Below are 12981 nucleotides of genomic sequence, written 5' to 3' on the forward strand. Positions count from 1 at the left end.
GAAGTGGAAGGTAATGCAGACAAGAGTTTACTTTACAAAAAAGCATGAAATGGGAAATATTCATTGTCAAACCTGAAGGTAAGAGAGGTGGAAGCAAGTTTAGAAGGAGGACATAAAGCAAAGTCTATGTTAAATTGATTGTGTTGTAGATCAGTTGGAAAAAATTTGATGAATAGAGAAAAAGTACTACAGCTGATTCCAAGACCTATTTTGTTAGAAGCAAGGAACCTCTCGACTGTGCCGAAACCCGGGATTGAACCAGAGACCTTTAGATCTTCAGTCTAACGTTCTCCCAACTGAGCTATTTCGGCCTTCTGATAGCTGGGGTCTTCATACTTTAATTTGAACCATTTAACAAAATAGATGCAGGACCTGGATTTTTAACCTCATATGTTAGAGATATGTTTTAAGGAGTCCTGTATCATTCCCCAGTTAACTGGTGCAATGGGTAAATAGCATTTTTGGGATCCAGGTTAGGTAGTTGTTTTTTTAACTCTGAATGGACTAGCACTATATTACCCAGATATATTTGGCATGAGTAGGTAAGCAATGTCATCTGATTACTGACATCTGTGTTCAAGGGGAAGTGGAATGTGATGCAGACAAGAGTTTACTTTACAAAAAAGGACGAAATGGGAAACATTCATAGTCAAACCTGAAGGCAAGATAGGTGGAAGGAAGTTTAAAAGGAGGACAGAAAGCAAAGTCTATGTTGAATTGATCATTTTGTAGATCAGTTGATAAAAATGTTGATAGAGAAAAAAGTACTACAGCTGATTCCAAGACCTATTTTGTTAGAAGCAAGGAACCTCTCAACTGTGCCGAAACCCGGGATTCGACCAGGGACCTTTAGATCTTCAGTCTAACGCTCTCCCAACTTAGCTTTTTCGGCCTGCTTATAGCTGTGGTCTTCATACTTTAATTTAAACCATTTAACAAAATAGATGCAGGACCTGGATTTTTAACCTCATATGGTAGAGATATGTTTTAAGGAGTCCTATATCATTCCGCAATTAACTGGTGCAATGGGTAAATAGCATTTTTGGGATCCACGTTAGGTAGTTGTTTTTTTAACTCTGAATGGACTAGCACTATATTACCTAGATATATTTGGCATGAGTAGGTAAGCAATGTCATCTGACTACTGACATCTGTGTTGAAGGGGAAGTGGAATGTGATGCAGACAAGAGTTTACTTTACAAAAAAGGACGAAATGGGAAACATTCATTGTCAAACCTGAAGGCAAGATAGGTGGAAGAAAGTTTAAAAGGAGGACAGAAAGCAAAGTCTATGTTGAATTGATCATTTTGTAGATCAGTTGATAAAAATGTTAATAGAGAAAAAAGTACTACAGCTGATTCCAAGACCTATTTTGTTAGAAGCAAGGAACCTCTCAACTGTGCCGAAACCCAGGATTGAACCAGGGACCTTTAGATCTTCAGTCTAACACTCTCCCAACTGAGATATTGCGGCCTGCTTATAGCTGTGGTCTTCATACTTTAATTTAAACCATTTAACAAAATAGATGCAGGACCTGGATTTTTAACCTCATATGGTAGAGATATGTTTTAAGGAGTCCGGTATCATTCCGCAATTAACTGGTGCAATGGGCAAATAGCATTTTTGGGATCCAGGTTAGGTAGTTGTTTTTTTAACTCTGAATGGACTAGCACCATATTACCCAGATATATTTGGCATGAGTAGGTAAGCAATGTCATCTGACTACTGACATCTGTGTTCAAGGGGAAGTGGAAGGTAATGCAGACAAGAGTTTACTTTACAAAAAAGCATGAAATGGGAAATATTCATTGTCAAACCAGAAGGTAAGAGAGGTGGAAGCAAGTTTAGAAGGAGGACATAAAGCAAAGTCTATGTTAAATTGATTGTGTTGTAGATCAGTTGGAAAAAATTTGATGAATAGAGAAAAAGTACTACAGCTGATTCCAAGCCCTATTTTGTTAGAAGCAAGGAACCTCTCAACTGTGCCGAAACCCGGGATTGAACCAGGGACCTTTAGATCTTTAGTCTAACGCTCTCCCAACTGAGCTATTTCGGCCTGCTTATAGCCGTGGTCTTCATACTTTAATTTAAACCATTTAACAAAATAGATGCAGGACCTGGATTTTTAACCTCATATGGTATAGATATGTTTTAAGGAGTCCTGTATCATTCCGCAATTAACTGGTGCAATGGGTAAATAGCATTTTTGGGATCCAGGTTAGGTAGTTGTTTTTTTAACTCTGAATGGACTAGCACTATATTACCCAGATATATTTGGCATGAGTAGGTAAGCAATGTCATCTGACTACTGACATCTGTGTTCAAGGGGAAGTGGAAGGTAATGCAGACAAGAGTTTACTTTACAAAAAAGCATGAAATGGGAAATATTCATTGTCAAACCTGAAGGTAAGAGAGGTGGAAGCAAGTTTAGAAGGAGGACATAAAGCAAAGTCTATGTTAAATTGATTGTGTTGTAGATCAGTTGGAAAAAATTTGATGAATACAGAAAAAGGACTACAGCTGATTCCAAGCCCTATTTTGTTAGAAGCAAGGAACCTCTCAACTGTGCCGAAACCCAGGATTGAACCAGGGACCTTTAGATCTTCAGTCTAACGCTCTCCCAACTGAGCTATTTCGGCCTTCTGATAGCTGGGGTCTTCATACTTTAATTTGAACCATTTAACAAAATAGATGCAGGACCTGGATTTTTAACCTCATATGGTAGAGATATGTTTTAGGGAGTCCTGTATCATTCCCCAGTTAACTGGTGCAATGGGTAAATAGCATTTTTGGGATCCAGGTTAGGTAGTTGTTTTTTTAACTCTGAATGGACTAGCACTATATTACCCAGATATATTTGGCATGAGTAGGTAAGCAATGTCATCTGACTACTGACATCTGTGTTCAAGGGGAAGTGGAATGTGATGCAGACAAGAGTTTACTTTACAAAAAAGGACGAAATGGAAAACATTCATAGTCAAACCTGAAGGCAAGATAGGTGGAAGAAAGTTTAAAAGGAGGACAGAAAGCAAAGTCTATGTTGAATTGATCATTTTGTAGATCAGTTGATAAAAATGTTGATAGAGAAAAAAGTACTACAGCTGATTCCAAGACCTATTTTGTTAGAAGCAAGGAACCTCTCAACTGTGCCGACAACCGGGATTGAACCAGGGACCTTTAGATCTTCAGTCTAACGCTCTCCCAACTTAGCTATTTCAGCCTGCTTATAGCTGTGGTCTTCATACTTTAATTTAAACAATTTAACAAAATAGATGCAGGACCTGGATTTTTAACCTCATATGGTGAGATATGTTTTAAGGAATCCTGTATCATTCCGCAATTAACTGGTGCAATGGGTAAATAGCATTTTTGGGATCCAGGTTAGGTAGTTGTTTTTTTAACTCTGAATGTACTAGCACTATATTACCCAGATATATTTGGCATGAGTAGGTAAGCAATGTCATCTGACTACTGACATCTGTGTTCAAGGGGAAGTGGAAGGTAATGCAGACAAGAGTTTACTTTACAAAAAAGCATGACATGGGAAACATTCATAGTAAAACCTGAAGGCAAGAGAGGTGGAAGCAAGTCTAGAAGGAGGACAGAAAGCAAAGTCTATATTAAATTGATTGTGTTGTAGATCAGTTGGTAAAAAATTGATGAATACAGAAAAAGTACTACAGCTGATTCCAAGCCCTATTTTGTTAGAAGCAAAGAACCTCTCAACAGTGCCGAAACCCGGGATTGAACCAGGGACCTTTAGATCTTCAGTCTAACACTCTCCCAAATGAGCTATTTCGGCCTGCTGATATCTGTGGTCTTCATACTTTAATTTGAACCATTTAACAAAATAGATGCAGGACATGGATTTTTAACCTCATATGGTAGAGATATGTTTTAAGGAGTCCTGTATCATTCCCCAGTTAACTGGTGCAATGGGTAAACAGCATTTTTGGGATCCAGGTTAGGTAGTTGTTTTTTTAACTCTGAATGGGCTAGCACTATATTACCCAGATATATTATGCATGAGTAGGTAAGCAATGTCAGCTGACTACTGACATCTGTGTTCAAGGGGAAGTGGAAGGTAATGCAGACAAGAGTTTACTTTACAAAAAAGCATGACATGGGAAATATTCATTGTCAAACCTGAAGGTAAGAGAGGTGGAAGCAAGTTTAGAAGGAGGACATAAAGCAAAGTCTATGTTAAATTGATTGTGTTGTAGATCAGTTGGAAAAAATTTGATGAATAGAGAAAAAGTACTACAGCTGATTCCAAGAATGATTTTGTTAGAAGCAAGGAACCTCTCAACTGTGCCGAAATCCAGGATTGAACCAGGGACCTTTAGATCTTCAGTCTAACACTCTCCCAACTGAGCTATTTCGGCCTGCTTATAGCTGTGGTCTTCATACTTTCATTTAAACCATTTAACAAAATAGATGCAGGACCTGGATTTTTAACCTCATATGGTGAGATATGTTTTAAGGAGTCCTGTATCATTCTGCAATTAACTGGTGCAATGGGTAAATAGCATTTTTAGGATCCAGGTTAGGTAGTTGTTTTTTTAACTCTGAATGGACTAGCACTATATTACCCAGATATATTTGGCATGAGTAGGTAAGCAATGTCATCTGACTACTGACATCTGTGTTCAAGGGGAAGTGGAAGGTAATGCAGACAAGAGTTTACTTTACAAAAAAGCATGAAATGGGAAATATTCATTGTCAAACCTGAAGGTAAGAGAGGTGGAAGCAAGTTTAGAAGGAGTACATAAAGCAAAGTCTATGTTAAATTGATTGTGTTGTAGATCAGTTGGAAAAAATTTGATGAATAGAGAAAAAGTACTACAGCTGATTCCAAGACCTATTTTGTTAGAAGCAAGGAACCTCTCAACTGTGCCGAAACCCGGGATTGAACCAGGGACCTTTAGATCTTCAGTCTAACGCTCTCCCAACTGAGCTATTTCGGCCTTCTGATAGCTGGGGTCTTCATACTTTAATTTGAACCATTTAACAAAATAGATGCAGGACCTGGATTTTTAACCTCATATGGTAGAGATATGTTTTAAGGAGTCCTGTATCATTCCCCAGTTAACTGGTGCAATGGGTAAATAGCATTTTTGAGATCCAGGTTAGGTAGTTGTTTTTTTAACTCTGAATGGACTAGCACTATATTACCCAGATATATTTGGCATGAGTAGGTAAGCAATGTCATCTGACTACTGACATCTGTGTTCAAGGGGAAGTGGAATGTGATGCAGACAAGAGTTTACTTTACAAAAAAGGACGAAATGGAAAACATTCATAGTCAAACCTGAAGGCAAGATAGGTGGAAGAAAGTTTAAAAGGAGGACAGAAAGCAAAGTCTATGTTGAATTGATCATTTTGTAGATCAGTTGATAAAAATGTTGATAGAGAAAAAAGTACTACAGCTGATTCAAAGACCTATTTTGTTAGAAGCAAGGAACCTCTCAACTGTGCCGACAACCGGGATTGAACCAGGGACCTTTAGATCTTCAGTCTAACGCTCTCCCAACTTAGCTATTTCAGCCTGCTTATAGCTGTGGTCTTCATACTTTAATTTAAACCATTTAACAAAATAGATGCAGGACCTGGATTTTTAACCTCATATGGTAGAGATATGTTTTAAGGAGTCCTGTATCATTCCGCAATTAACTGGTGCAATGGGTAAATAGCATTTTTGGGATCCAGGTTAGGTAGTTGTTTTTTTAACTCTGAATGTACTAGCACTATATTACCCAGATATATTTGGCATGAGTAGGTAAGCAATGTCATCTGACTACTGACATCTGTGTTCAAGGGGAAGTGGAAGGTAATGCAGACAAGAGTTTACTTTACAAAAAAGCATGACATGGGAAACATTCATAGTAAAACCTGAAGGCAAGAGAGGTGGAAGCAAGTCTAGAAGGAGGACAGAAAGCAAAGTCTATATTAAATTGATTGTGTTGTAGATCAGTTGGTAAAAATTTGATGAATACAGAAAAAGGACTACAGCTGATTCCAAGCCCTATTTTGTTAGAAGCAAAGAACCTCTCAACAGTGCCGAAACCCAGGATTGAACCAGGGACCTTTAGATCTTCAGTCTAACACTCTCCCAAATGAGCTATTTCGGCCTGCTGATATCTGTGGTCTTCATACTTTAATTTGAACCATTTAACAAAATAGATGCAGGACATGGATTTTTAACCTCATATGGTAGAGATATGTTTTAAGGAGTCCTGTATCATTCCCCAGTTAACTGGTGCAATGGGTAAACAGCATTTTTGGGATCCAGGTTAGGTAGTTGTTTTTTTAACTCTGAATGGGCTAGCACTATATTACCCAGATATATTATGCATGAGTAGGTAAGCAATGTCAGCTGACTACTGACATCTGTGTTCAAGGGGAAGTGGAAGGTAATGCAGACAAGAGTTTACTTTACAAAAAAGCATGAAATGGGAAATATTAATTGTCAAACCTGAAGGTAAGAGAGGTGGAAGCAAGTTTAGAAGGAGGACATAAAGCAAAGTCTATGTTAAATTGATTGTGTTGCAGATCAGTTGGAAAAAATTTGATGAATAGAGAAAAAGTACTACAGCTGATTCCAAGAATGATTTTGTTAGAAGCAAGGAACCTCTCAACTGTGCCGAAATCCGGGATTGAACCAGGGACCTTTAGATCTTCAGTCTAACACTCTCCCAACTGAGCTATTTCGCCCTGCTTATAGCTGTGGTCTTCATACTTTAATTTAAACCATTTAACAAAATATATGCAGGACCTGGATTTTTAACCTCATATGGTAGAGATATGTTTTAAGGAGTCCTGTATCATTCCGCAATTACCTGGTGCAATGGGTAAATAGCATTTTTGGGATCCAGATTAGGTAGGTTTTTTTTAACTCTGAATGGACTAGCACTATATTACCCAGATATATTTGGCATGAGTAGGTAAGCAATGTCATCTGACTACTGACATCTGTGTTCAAGGGGAAGTGGAATGTGATGCAGACAAGAGTTTACTTTACAAAAAAGGACGAAATGGAAAACATTCATAGTCAAACCTGAAGGCAAGATAGGTGGAAGAAAGTTTAAAAGGAGGACAGAAAGCAAAGTCTATGTTGAATTGATCATTTTGTAGATCAGTTGATAAAAATGTTGATAGAGAAAAAAGTACTACAGCTGATTCCAAGACCTATTTTGTTAGAAGCAAGGAACCTCTCAACTGTGCCGACAACCGGGATTGAACCAGGGACCTTTACATCTTCAGTCTAACGCTCTCCCAACTTAGCTATTTCGGCCTGCTTATAGCTGTTGTCTTCATACTTTAATTTAAACCATTTAACAAAATAGATGCAGGACCTGGATTTTTAACCTCATATGGTGAGATATGTTTTAAGGAGTCCTGTATCATTCTGCAATTAACTGGTGCAATGGGTAAATAGCATTTTTGGGATCCAGGTTAGGTAGTTGTTTTTTTAACTCTGAATGGACTAGCACTATATTACCCAGATATATTTGGCATGAGTAGGTAAGCAATGTCATCTGACTACTGACATCTGTGTTCAAGGGGAAGTGGAAGGTAATGCAGACAAGAGTTTACTTTACAAAAAAGCATGAAATGGGAAATATTCATTGTCAAACCTGAAGGTAAGAGAGGTGGAAGCAAGTTTAGAAGGAGTACATAAAGCAAAGTCTATGTTAAATTGATTGTGTTGTAGATCAGTTGGAAAAAATTTGATGAATAGAGAAAAAGTACTACAGCTGATTCCAAGACCTATTTTGTTAGAAGCAAGGAACCTCTCAACTGTGCCGAAACCCGGGATTGAACCAGGGACCTTTAGATCTTCAGTCTAACGCTCTCCCAACTGAGCTATTTCGGCCTTCTGATAGCTGGGGTCGTCATACTTTAATTTGAACCATTTAACAAAATAGATGCAGGACCTGGATTTTTAACCTCATATGGTAGAGATATGTTTTAAGGAGTCCTGTATCATTCCCCAGTTAACTGGTGCAATGGGTAAATAGCATTTTTGAGATCCAGGTTAGGTAGTTGTTTTTTTAACTCTGAATGGACTAGCACTATATTACCCAGATATATTTGGCATGAGTAGGTAAGCAATGTCATCTGACTACTGACATCTGTGTTCAAGGGGAAGTGGAATGTGATGCAGACAAGAGTTTACTTTACAAAAAAGGACGAAATGGAAAACATTCATAGTCAAACCTGAAGGCAAGATAGGTGGAAGAAAGTTTAAAAGGAGGACAGAAAGCAAAGTCTATGTTGAATTGATCATTTTGTAGATCAGTTGATAAAAATGTTAATAGAGAAAAAAGTACTACAGCTGATTCCAAGACCTATTTTGTTAGAAGCAAGGAACCTCTCAACTGTGACGAAACCCGGGATTGAACCAGGGAACTTTAGATCTTCAGTCTAATGCTCTCCCAACTGAGCTATTTCGGCCTTCTGATAGCTGGGGTCTTCATACTTTAATTTGAACCATTTAACAAAATAGATGCAGGACCTGGATTTTTAACCTCATATGGTAGAGATATGTTTTAAGGAGTCCTGTATCATTCCCCAGTTAACTGGTGCAATGGGTAAATAGCATTTTTGGGATCCAGGTTAGGTAGTTGTTTTTTTAACTCTGAATGGACTAGCACTATATTACCCAGATATATTTGGCATGAGTAGGTAAGCAATGTCATCTGACTACTGACATCTGTGTTCAAGGGGAAGTGGAATGTGATGCAGACAAGAGTTTACTTTACAAAAAAGGACGAAATGGAAAACATTCATAGTCAAACCTGAAGGCAAGATAGGTGGAAGAAAGTTTAAAAGGAGGACAGAAAGCAAAGTCTATGTTGAATTGATCATTTTGTAGATCAGTTGATAAAAATGTTGATAGAGAAAAAAGTACTACAGCTGATTCCAAGACCTATTTTGTTAGAAGCAAGGAACCTCTCAACTGTGCCGAAACCCGGGATTGAACCACGGACCTTTAGATCTTCAGTCTAACGCTCTCCCAACTGAGCTATTGCGGCCTGCTTATAGCTGTGGTCTTCATACTTTAATTTAAACTATTTAACAAAATAGATGCAGGACCTGGATTTTTAACCTCATATGGTAGAGATATGTTTTAAGGAGTCCTGTATCATTCCGCAATTAACTGGTGCAATGGGCAAATAGCAGTTTTGGGATCCAGGTTAGGTAGTTGTTTTTTTAACTCTGAATGGACTAGCACTATATTACCCAGATATATTTGGCATGAGTAGGTAAGCAATCTCATCTGACTACTGACATCTGTATTCAAGGGGAGGTGGAAGGTAATGTAGACAAGAGTTTACTTTACAAAAAAGCATGAATGGGAAATATTCATTGTCAAACCTGAAGGTAAGAGAGGTGGAAGCAAGTTTAGAAGGAGGACATAAAGCAAAGTCTATGTTAAATTGATTGTGTTGTAGATCAGTTGGAAAAAATTTGATGAATAGAGAAAAAGTACTACAGCTGATTCCAAGACCTATTTTGTTAGAAGCAAGGAACCTCTCAACTGTGCCGAAACCCAGGATTGACCCAGGGACCTTTAGATCTTCAGTCTAACGCTCTCCCAACTGAGCTATTTCGGCCTGCTTATAGCTGGGGTCTTCATACTTTAATTTAAACCATTTAACAAAATAGATGCAGGACCTGGATTTTTAACCTCATATGGTAGAGATATGTTTTAAGGAGGCCTGTATCATTCCCCAGTTAACAGGTGCAATGGGTAAATAGCATTTTTGGGATCCAGGTTAGGTAGTTGTTTTTTTAACTCTGAATGGACTAGCACTATATTACCTAGATATATTTGGCATGAGTAGGTAAGCAATGTCATCTGACTACTGACATCTGTGTTCAAGGGGAAGTGGAATGTGATGCAGACAAGAGTTTACTTTACAAAAAAGGACGAAATGGGAAACATTCATTGTCAAACCTGAAGGCAAGATAGGTGGGAGAAAGTTTAAAAGGAGGACAGAAAGCAAAGTCTATGTTGAATTGATCATTTTGTAGATCAGTTGATAAAAATGTTGATAGAGAAAAAAGTACTACAGCTGATTCCAAGACCTATTTTGTTAGAAGCAAGGAACCTCTCAACTGTGCCGAAACCCGGGATGGAACCAGGGACCTTTAGATCTTCAGTCTAACGCTCTCCCAACTGAGCTATTGCAGCCTGCTTATAGCTGTGGTCTTCATACTTTAATTTAAACTATTTAACAAAATAGATGCGGGACCTGGATTTTTAACCTCATATGGTAGAGATATGTTTTAAGGAGTCCTGTATCATTCCGCAATTAACTGGTACAATGGGTAAATAGCATTTTTTGGATCCAGGTTAGGTAGTTGTTTTTTTAACTCTGAATGGACTAGCACTATATTACCCAGATATATTTGGCATGAGTAGGTAAGCAATGTCATCTGACTACTGACATCTGTGTTCAAGGGGAAGTGGAAGGTAATGCAGACAAGAGTTTACTTTACAAAAAAGCATGAAATGGGAAATATTCATTGTCAAACCTGAAGGTAAGAGAGGTGGAAGCAAGTTTAGAAGGAGTACATAAAGCAAAGTCTATGTTAAATTGATTGTGTTGTAGATCAGTTGGAAAAAATTTGATGAATAGAGAAAAAGTACTACAGCTGATTCCAAGACCTATTTTGTTAGAAGCAAGGAACCTCTCAACTGTGCCGAAACACAGGATTGAACCAGGGACCTTTAGATCTTCAGTCTAACGCTCTCCCAACTGAGCTATTTCGGCCTTCTGATAGCTGGGGTCTTCATACTTTAATTTGAACCATTTAACAAAATAGATGCAGGACCTGGATTTTTAACCTCATATGGTAGAGATATGTTTTAAGGAGTCCTGTATCATTCCCCAGTTAACTGGTGCAATGGGTAAATAGCATTTTTGGGATCCAGGTTAGGTAGTTGTTTTTTCAACTCTGAATGGACTAGCACTATATTACCCAGATATATTTGGCATGAGTAGGTAAGCAATGTCATCTGACTACTGACATCTGTGTTCAAGGGGAAGTGGAATGTGATGCAGACAAGAGTTTACTTTACAAAAAAGGACGAAATGGAAAACATTCATAGTCAAACCTGAAGGCAAGATAGGTGGAAGAAAGTTTAAAAGGAGGACAGAAAGCAAAGTCTATGTTGAATTGATCATTTTGTAGATCAGTTGATAAAAATGTTGATAGAGAAAAAAGTACTACAGCTGATTCCAAGACCTATTTTGTTAGAAGCAAGGAACCTCTCAACTGTGCCGAAACCCAGGATTGAACCAGGGACCTTTAGATGTTCAGTCTAACGCTCTCCCAACTTAGCTATTTCGGCCTGCTTACAGCTGTGGTCTTCATACTTTAATTTAAACCATTTAACAAAATAGATGCAGGACCTGGATTTTTAACCTCATATGGTGAGATATGTTTTAAGGAGTCCTGTATCATTCCACAATTAACTGGTGCAATGGGTAAATAGCATTTTTGGGATCCAGGTTAGGTAGTTGTTTTTTTAACTCTGAATGGACTAGCACTATATTACCCAGATATATTTGGCATGAGTAGGTAAGCAATGTCATCTGACTACTGACATCTGTGTTCAAGGGGAAGTGGAAGGTAATGCAAACAAGAGTTTACTTTACAAAAAAGCATGAAATGGGAAATATTCATTGTCAAACCTGAAGGTAAGAGAGGTGGAAGCAAGTTTAGAAGGAGGATATCAAGCAAAGTCTATGTTACATTGATTGTGTTGTAGATCAGTTGGAAAAAATTTAATGAATAGAGAAAAAGTACTACAGCTGATTCCAAGACCTATTTTGTTAGAAGCAAGGAACCTCTCAACTGTGCCAAAACCCGGGATTGAACCAGGGACCTTTAGATCTTCTGTCTAAGGCTCTCCAAACTGAGCTATTTCAGCCTTCTCATAGCTGTGGTCTTCATACTTTAATTTGAACCATTTAACAAAATAGATGCAGGACCTGGATTTTTAACCTCATATGGTAGAGATATGTTTTAAGGAGTCCTGTATCATTCCCCAGTTAACTGGTGCAATGGGTAAATAGCATTTTTGGGATCCAGGTTAGGTAGTTATTTTTTTAACTCTGAATGGACTAGCACTATATTACCTAGATATATTTGGCATGAGTAGGTAAGCAATGTCATCTGACTACTGACATCTGTGTTCAAGGGGAAGTGGAATGTGATGCAGACAAGAGTTTACTTTACAAAAAAGGACGAAATGGGAAACATTCATTGTCAAACCTGAAGGCAAGATAGGTGGAAGAAAGTTTAAAAGGAGGACAGAAAGCAAAGTCTATGTTGAATTGATCATTTTGTAGATCAGTTGATAAAAATGTTGATAAAGAAAAAAGTACTACAGCTGATTCCAAGACCTATTTTGTTAGAAGCAAGGAACCTCTCAACTGTGCCAAAACCCGGGATTGAACCAGGGACCTTTAGATCTTCAGTCTAACGCTCTCCCAACTGAGCTATTGCGGCCTGCTTATAGCTGTGGACTTCATACTTTAATTTAAACCATTTAACAAAATAGATGCAGGACCTGGATTTTTAACCTCATATGGTAGAGATATGTTTTAAGGAGTCCTGTATCATTCCGCAATTAACTGGTGCAATGGGCAAATAGCATTTTTGGGATCCAGGTTAGGTAGTTGTTTTTTTAACTCTGAATGTACTAGCACTATATTACCCAGATATATTTGGCATGAGTAGGTAAGCAATGTCATCTGACTACTGACATCTGTGTTCAAGGGGAAGTGGAAGGTAATGCAAACAAGAGTTTACTTTACAAAAAAGCATGAAATGGGAAATATTCATTGTCAAACCTGAAGGTAAGAGAGGTGGAAGCAAGTTTAGAAGGAGGATATCAAGCAAAGTCTATGTTAAATTGATTGTGTTGTAGATCAGTTGGAAAAAATTTGATGAATAGAGAAA

At 38.0% G+C, this 12981-nt stretch overlaps 3 non-coding genes across 3 annotated transcripts; all 3 read right to left on the reverse strand.

Annotated features, from left to right (window-relative positions):
• Positions 1-1983: 1983 nt before the first annotated feature.
• TRNAF-AAA (transfer RNA phenylalanine (anticodon AAA)) lies at positions 1984-2056 on the reverse strand. The gene has a single exon. It is a non-coding gene; the product is annotated as a tRNA-Phe (tRNA).
• Positions 2057-4894: 2838 nt separating this feature from the next.
• On the reverse strand, positions 4895-4967 carry TRNAF-GAA (transfer RNA phenylalanine (anticodon GAA)). The gene has a single exon. It is a non-coding gene; the product is annotated as a tRNA-Phe (tRNA).
• A 2836-nt stretch (positions 4968-7803) lies between these two features.
• TRNAF-GAA (transfer RNA phenylalanine (anticodon GAA)) lies at positions 7804-7876 on the reverse strand. The gene has a single exon. It is a non-coding gene; the product is annotated as a tRNA-Phe (tRNA).
• Positions 7877-12981: the final 5105 nt, after the last annotated feature.

Source organism: Lissotriton vulgaris, chromosome 8 (assembly GCF_964263255.1).
Source record: "Lissotriton vulgaris chromosome 8, aLisVul1.2, whole genome shotgun sequence".
NCBI lineage: Eukaryota > Metazoa > Chordata > Amphibia > Caudata > Salamandridae > Lissotriton > Lissotriton vulgaris.